The following is an 8,877-nucleotide window of genomic DNA, read 5'->3' as shown; positions in this document are numbered from 1 at the left end:
TCGGATACGGGTGTGTTTTATGTTTAAAAAGATATTAAAATAGTGTTTTAAATTTAAAAATACTTTTATTCTAATAATTAAAATTATTATAACTAAAATAAAAATACTTTAGTTTAATTAAAATTATCATTTGCTATATCAAAATATTTTATAAATAGTCAAAATTATTTCAATTTATTCAAAATCAATTTTAATATTATTAGAATAATTTTAATCGACACTGCTATGCTACATTTATAATAATTTTGACCGATATTACTATAAATATTTAAAAATAAAGATACTAAAATAGTTCTAAAATAATAGTATTTTTAGAATAAATAATTGGATAAAATATTCTTTAAATAAATTTAAAAAATAATATATATATATATATATATGAGCTGTGATACTCATCTAGAAAATTCATCTAGATAGACACATAAATGATGGGACCCACCATTTCACTTTTTGTGGGCCCATCATTTATGTGTCTATCTAGATGAATTTTCTAGATGAAAATTCTAGATAAATATCATTTCTCTCTATATATATATATATATATATAGAGGCTGCAATACAATGATAAAAGACTATCAAATAAAAAAAGACTAAGTTCGAATCCTCGTAAATATTCTGCACGTCCACTTTTAAATATACATAAATTGTATTTTTAACTTATTTTTTTCAAATATCTAAATTATATATTTTACTTATAAAATTCACGTGGTTGAATCTAAAATTATAATTTAAATGAAAAAATAAATTTAGAACATATCATAGTCAATTTTGATCCAATTCTGACTATGATTCGACGTGTAAATTAAGGAAGGAACTGAGAAGAGATCCAGAATGAGACCAAATCTTCTAGTCTGTAATCCCGATTCCTTCTGTGATTTGCATGTTGGATCGTAGTCAAAATCTGATCAAAATTAATTATGATTTTTCCTAAAATCATCTTCTCATATAGGTTAAAGTTTTGAATTGAGTCAGGCAGTTGTCGGTCGGAGATTATTAGTGGTGAGAGGATTGCCCCTGCTCAGTATCATACAGTCCATCTATCGTCGGCGGTCACTTGACTTAACCTAAAAGACTAAAATTATAATCTAAATGGATAGATGAATTCAGAAAAAAATTACAACTAAATTTTAATTGTGATCTGATGTATATAAATTGTAAAAGGGATTTAGAAGTAATCAGAGATTATGACAAGAGGATCTGGTCTCATGTTCCAGCGTGATTGGAGAACATGATTGGATTATATAAGAGGGTGAACGAAGACCAACAAAATAATTTAAAAATTAAAGTGAGTAATCTGAGTAATTAAAAAAAAGTTTAGGATTTAGTAAATTATAAAAATTATATAGGCATTTAATGGATTTTAAAATGTTGAGTTCAGGGAAATGGAAATACTAATAATATATTACCGTTATCGACACGTCTTCCGGTAAAACACTGTTGTATTCATCTGAGGTACGTGGTTTTTACCATCCTAAGAATGAACTTTTTACTGATTATTGAGTCATGAGTTGATCCTGTGATTGTAAACTTGTTTACCCCCTCAGTTGCAAATCGTATGAGCAAGCAAACAAGAAATTGGGAATAATTGATGCCCCTGATATCTTTAGGGTTGTCTTGAAACAGTTTCAGGTAATTCTTGCGAGAAACAATGATGGTGTATAATTTGTTTTTTCTTGAATATAGTAATGCAATTGGTTTGTCTACTTGTATCTATCTATCTTGTTACAATCTGATAAATTTGGTAAGCTCAATAAAGCTGTTCGTTTTCCTGAATACCTGGATTTAGCTCCTTGCGGAACAACAGAGAAATCTTTGGGGGTACAAGCTTTATTATGTGGTGGTTCACTTGGATGTTATGAATGCTGCTGTTTATGCCCACAATGTGTGTTATGTGTGCATGGTAAACCACTAACTCAATTTCTATAGATTTTTGTTATACATAATAATCATGACTCTTAGTTATTTTATTTTGAAACTCTATCCATTTCTTTTTCATGTACTGCTTAACCATTTAAATTTGTATTGGTCAGTTTGACTTAATTCTAAGATGCTCATTCATATCAATACGATCAGCAATTAACTCATTGTGTCTTTGGTGTTTCAATGCCCTATTTAAACGAGCGATAAAATTCATCAATAAATTCTTATTTGAGACATATATCTTGAAAAATACATGTGAGCCTTCATATCTCTGACTACTTGACATTCCAGCATAAAATACATGACTAAAATATGCTGGCATCCACTTTGTGGCGTTATTCATACATGAATGACAATCAATTATTTTTTTTTTTAGTTAGCACATTTGATAATCTCTTTCCATGAATTCTCAAATTAATTCATTAGGTGTTGTAGAGTTTCCAAATGATATTCTTTATACTTTAATAGTAGTCACGAAAAGTCAAAGGATATAATTTATTTAGAAATTTGTTCAGTATATGCCATAAACAAGATTGATGTATTATTTGAGGGAAAACTTAGACAATGACTTTCATCATAGTATGATCATGATTAGTGGTGATCACCCTCCTTTATGTGCTAGTTAGTATTCCAAAGGCTAGTAGCCGCCCGTGATTTACCTCCTCCGTGTTGGCCCTGGGACGGGTTGGTGGGGGCACTGAGGGCGAGCGTATTCGCCTTTTGCCATCATGATTAGTGATGATCATGTTTAGTGCACCTTTAGACATTGCTTCTATGAACTTGTTAAGTAGTCAAACAAAAGATTCAGTTTTCTCATCACTTATAAAATCGTAACAAAAATTAATTGTCTAATGATGATAGTTAACTCCTACCAATGGTGCAAAAATCAACTCATATTTGTTGGTGTTATCTGTCATATCAAATACAACTACATCACCAAATACATTGATGTCGTCCTTGATACATGATCCATTCAAAAATACCTATTAAATCTATTATCTGAATCAATCTCATGTTCAAAGAAAAAAGTTGATTCTTCTCTTTCTCATATGCAAATAATTCGATTAGTGTTTCAGCATCAATATTCTTTTATTCACCCCTTAGTTTTTTTTTCAAAGTTTATAATATCTCTTTCTGTAACCCACCCCCTTAGGACTTCTATACTTTATCTCTAATAATCACATTTGTTGACAAGTTGACACATTGACCTCTGAAAATTATTGAGTCAATGCTTTCTTTGCTACCGAAATATTACGATGTGAACATAGCAAATGTACCTTTGAAGGAGACGAGAATGAATGATTATGACTTTCCATGATGTTTTTGACAACCCAATTAGGTTCAGTTTGTTCCTTGACAAGTGAAATCTTTGACTGACAACTAGTTCTAACTTCACCACATGCTCTTTTTCTTGTCTGTTGATCACATTTTGTAAGATTATTTCACCACATTTGATCTGTATGCCCTTCTTTAAAACATATAAATTGTTTCCAGGCAATTTCATTTGTCATCTTATTTTTCTTGCTATTGTTTAACCTAGCACTAAATTCGGCTTATCGTGTATATTGATTATAGAACGAAAATGTCTCCTTTAATGATGAAAATTTCATTCTAATTTTTGACTTTCGATCATCTATACCTTGAAGAATATATATATAAGTCTCACTATCATTTTCTTCCATTGTTGGTAATGTCAAATGAAGTGAAGCTCTGCATATAACCATATAGCTACAAAAACATACTAAATCAAATAGACATAAAATAGTATTCTCACGTGACAATAATGTAACATCACAATGTATCATTTTAAATATTAAAGAATGATCTTTGAAAAAGTTAGAAGTGGTGGTAATTTTAGTACCTGCACTAAACTCTTAGAAAAATTATTATAAAAAAAAGACTGATTGAATTGAACTAATCAGCCCATAGAGGATCAAGAAGGTTTATTTTCCCATTTATCAATAACTAAAATTATATCTCATGAAGCATTTTACTTGAAATCACCTTCATTTCACTGTTTACAAAATAATTCTTTTGGTAAGATAAATTTTTCTTGACAGCTGATTTGTCAAGAAAATATGGAACTATACAAGAAACTAAACTTGATTCACTGAGAATGTGGAAGTACACATGAAGGTGACCCATCTGATTCTATTTTACTTGTGTGCGTTTGCACACTGTATTTACAAACTTTGCACAATGATGATTCCTTCAATTGTTAGGTTTATGAAACAAGAGAAGGGGATGACATCAATAGAGGCTTCAGTTTTAGTGCCACCAACAAAGCATATATGTGCATTCTCCTCCAACTAAGCCAACCACGAATTGATGGAGCACAAATGGATGAAATTATTGCTAACAAAGAGGATGGTGTTTCACACCTTTGATGAGGTAGGCAAACTTCAGGTTCACCATAGATGAAATTATGGTTATCTGAATGGTCCAAATTAAAGAATTTCAAAAATGGTTGACACACTTCATGATTTAATATTGTATGAAACTTAAGGAATATGTCGTCTTTAGGACAGTGCCAATCCTTAGTATAAGTTAGTACTCGTCAATTTATCTATGTAACACGGAGGAAATAAATTATACATGTCATTAGTATAGGTGGTTAAGAGATAAGGGAATATATGCTCAGACATGTCAAATTTCAACCTCAAGACATTATAATTTTATGGAGACATAGTGACAAAAGGTAATTATGCTCGCCCTTAGAGGCCCCGCTAATCTGTTCCAGGGTTAACACGGAGTAGGTAAATCACGGGTGACTACTAACCTTTAAAATAGTGACTAACACATGAGAGAGTTATTTATATTGGCTATACTGAGATTCGAACCCCAAATCTAGCTATTAAATCGTCCAAGGGACGTCTCAACTTCAAGATCTCCTAATTTTATGGAGACATGATGGCAAAAGATAAATACACTCGTCTCAGTGCCCCCGTCAATCTGTCCCAAGGTCAACATAATTTTATAGAGACATGAGAGTTATATTCAAGACGGACCAGACCTTAGCTAAAATTATTAATATTTTTTTATGAAAAAACAAAATAATTTTATAAAATAAGTTTTTATACAATATTTACTTTTTTAGCATGCAAAATTACTAATTAAAATTTTATATTTGAATTCACATAATAAATCGTTTTTAATTGATAAAAAATTTAAATTATTTAATCTTACTTTATTTTAAAATAAAAATCTTTATAAATTATATATGTATTGGGATTTTTTTTTATAAAATTTAGATATTTTGTAATTTGAGTTTATAATTTATTTTAAAATTTTTAATTATAAAAATAAATCTAAATCATCAATAACATATAACACTTCATATTTAAAAATAAAATAAAATTCAAACATTATTCTTTTTGAAAAAACAGAAAATAATTTCAACTTTTTATATGTCATGAAAAAAACAAAATTATCTTCTATATTTTAAATTATTTAAACGAAGTGAAGAAATAATAATCATATAATTGAAATAATTAATTTTAAAGGATTCTTAAATGAAAATTTTATCTCATTAGTTTATTCTCATGGAATTGTTTGTTTCTTTTAATTATTTTTTTTTCTAAAATTTTGATTTTACCTTTCATTTGTAATTATTTTTGGACAGAAATCACAACATATGTGAATTAAAAAAACAATGAATAAAATTAAAATAATTAAAAATGAACATAGTTAAAGATAATTAAAAATTAAAAATAAACTTTTTAAAAATAATATAATTAATATTAAAAAATTATAAATTAGGGGCCCCTATAAAATTAGAGACCCAGCATAAATCTCCATACGGGATTATATTTGTATATGCTAGCTATCAATGTTTTTCTATATTTTTCATCTGGCGTAGGGGATATTTTGGCATAATAAATTTAAGGAAATCATTTTACACCAACCATTTATCTACTGTACATTTTATTTTTAAAAATAGTCCAAATATTCATATTTAAATAAAGTTATATTTCAACTTCTGAGAATAAAATTTCAAAAAACAACAATATCATCTCGATGATACAAACATACTTAATTTTTTTAGTAAATATAGCGACAAAATAATTATTTCACCATGTTTACTTATGTTAACATTAGTAAATTTTAATTTTCATCCCATAATATTATGATTGGTATTTGTACTTTTTAAAAAAAAATCATGTGAAAATTTGAATTCTATTTTCATTTAATTTCAATCAATTTTCTTTCCATAATATTATTATTTTCATATAAGTGTCTCTCATTTATATATATTACATCACCATTACATATTGCAGCATCTATCAAAAAAGAAAACCAGATCAAATGCTCCACAATCTTACAACCCCTAATTTTTTTTCTGTTTTTTACACCTATTATGTTTTCTTCTACCTAACATTTTGGGATTTTTTTTTATAATAGCTGAGTCCTTGTTCGAGCTCCGCGGGCTTTAGGTATGCTTCGGTTTTCGGATGCTGTATAGTTAGAGGCGCAATGTGGATGAAGCACTATGCTTGATGCAAATGTCAAAATTCTTGTATTCTTCATAGATATGTCATCTATGATTTTTATATATTCAATTCTTATTCTAAGAAAACTATCAAATTAATGATTAAAATTTTATTTGGTAACTATTTAACAACCGAATTAATTTTTTGATCACAATTTAGCAATCTAATAAAAATCGAGTTGTTAATTAACGACTAAATAAAATTTCTATTATTAATTATAATAATCTTTTGGTCGTTAAATTAGCAACTAAATAAAATCTCCGATTGTAAATTACCGACCGAATAAAATTTTGATCATTATTTAACCATCGAATAAAATTTTGATCGTTATTTAACGACCGAATAAAATTCTGTCGCTTCTTGTAGGTAGCAAGTTTACGAAAGTGAACTGTCTAGATAGACCATAGGGTTTAAAAATTAATACGTCCTGAGTTGACATAAAAAATTTCGGATTAGGATTGGAAATTTTTGTACTTGTATTAGAGATTTTTAAGATTAGATTGGATTGAAATTGATGTGAATTTAAGATTTTTAGGAGTTAAATCAATTTGTTTTTTAAAAAAAAAGATATTTTATATACATAATAGTAAAATATTAGTATAATAATGTTTAAATATTGAGATAAAATTAAAAATTTATAGAGAAAATAATAAAAAAATTAGTCAGATCAATTATTCAGGTTATCCAGGTTGGAGTTTAGATTTAAGGTTTTTTTATTATGTTTATGTTTGAATTCGGATCAAATTCTGATTAAAATTTGTTTGTAATATCCTTGCTTTGCTCCAACTAGAAGTTATCCAACCTATCCAAATTGACATTTCTAATAGATCATCGTGAATACCTTTTGATTTATCCTAATGACCGATGAGAAATTTCTATAGAATTGAACCATTCATCTCTAAGATTAATCGGTTAACAAAAAATAAATAAATAAATAAATCATGTTAAAATTTGAATTCTATTTTTACTTAGTTTTATTTAATTACAATATCCATTTTTTCCTTGATATTATTATTTCCATGTAAATAGCTGTCATTTATAAGATAAGGAGCCGGATAAAATGTTCCACATTATTACACTACTAATCAACATCATCCAAATATCCATTTTAATATATCTATATAACATTCTAAAATTTTATGGACCAAATATCCATTTTAATATATATTTATATAACATTCTAAGGGGCATTTGGTTTAGGGGAATAGGAGTGATGAATGGAAATGAGAATCATTGATTGCCATTGTTAATATTTGGTGTATAGGAATAGAAATACAAATAAGGGAATGAATCTTTGAAATTGGGTAATAACTCATTCTCATGTACCTCCCCTTCAATGAGTCATTACCCTATTTTCATCAATCAAAATATTCCCTTATTCCAAAAATACCCTTGACCTAAAACTAAAATTTTCTCCCTTAATATCAAATATCAAAATATATTTATTTATTTTTCTTTCATATCACTTCTCTCTCATCATTTTATCACACACTTTCTCTCTCCTTAATCTCTCCTATCACACTCTCTTTCCTCTTTTTTTCTCATCATACTTTCTCTTTTATCATACTTTCTCTCTCCACAATCTCTTCCATCACACTCTCTTCCTTCTTTTTTTCTATCATACTTTCTCTCTCAACATATTTTCTCTCTCCTCAATCTCTCCCATCACATTCTCTTCTCTTTTTTTCTCATCACACTTTCACTCTCATCAATCTCCCTTGTCACACTTTCTCCTTTTTTTCCTCAACACACTTTCTCTCTCCTCAATATCTCCCATCACACTCACCGTTTTTTTTCTCATCATACTTTCTCTCTCCTCAATCTCTCTCATCACACTCTCTTCTCATTTTCCTCATTACATTTTCTCTCTCTTCATCCTCTCCAATCATACTTTCTCTCGCATCATATTTTCTCTCTCATCTTCTCTCATCATGATCTCTCCTATCACACTCACTTTTCTCATTTTCTCTCATCACACTTTCTCTCTCTTCATTCTTTCTCATCATACTTTCTCTCTCATCATTTTCTTTCATCATATTTTTCTTTCACATTCATCTTTCTCTCATATCTAATTTTTTCTTATTTTCCTTTAAGGGTAAAAAAGAAAATTTTGATTTATTCCGATAGAAAATATATAACTAACCAAACATTACTTTTAAGAGTAATATCCATACTTATACCCATTCTCATTCCATAATACAATGATTCCCATTCCGATTCTTATTCCTAGAAAACAACCAAACGCCCCCTAAAATTTTTTCCATAATAGTTGAATCCTTGTTCGAACTCGACATGCTTTAACTAGACTTTGGTTTTTAAAGAGACACAATGTGGATGAAGCAGATGAAAATGTTAAAATTATTATTGTATTAGGAGAATCATCATAGATCTAGTTTATATGTCATTTAAATTAGTAATTGAAATTTTATTGGTTGACTATTTAACGATCAAATACAATTTTCTATGG

The sequence above is a fragment of the Zingiber officinale genome, chromosome 6A (assembly GCF_018446385.1).
Source record: "Zingiber officinale cultivar Zhangliang chromosome 6A, Zo_v1.1, whole genome shotgun sequence".
Taxonomy (NCBI): domain Eukaryota; kingdom Viridiplantae; phylum Streptophyta; class Magnoliopsida; order Zingiberales; family Zingiberaceae; genus Zingiber; species Zingiber officinale.
This window is presented reverse-complemented; position numbering follows the sequence as displayed.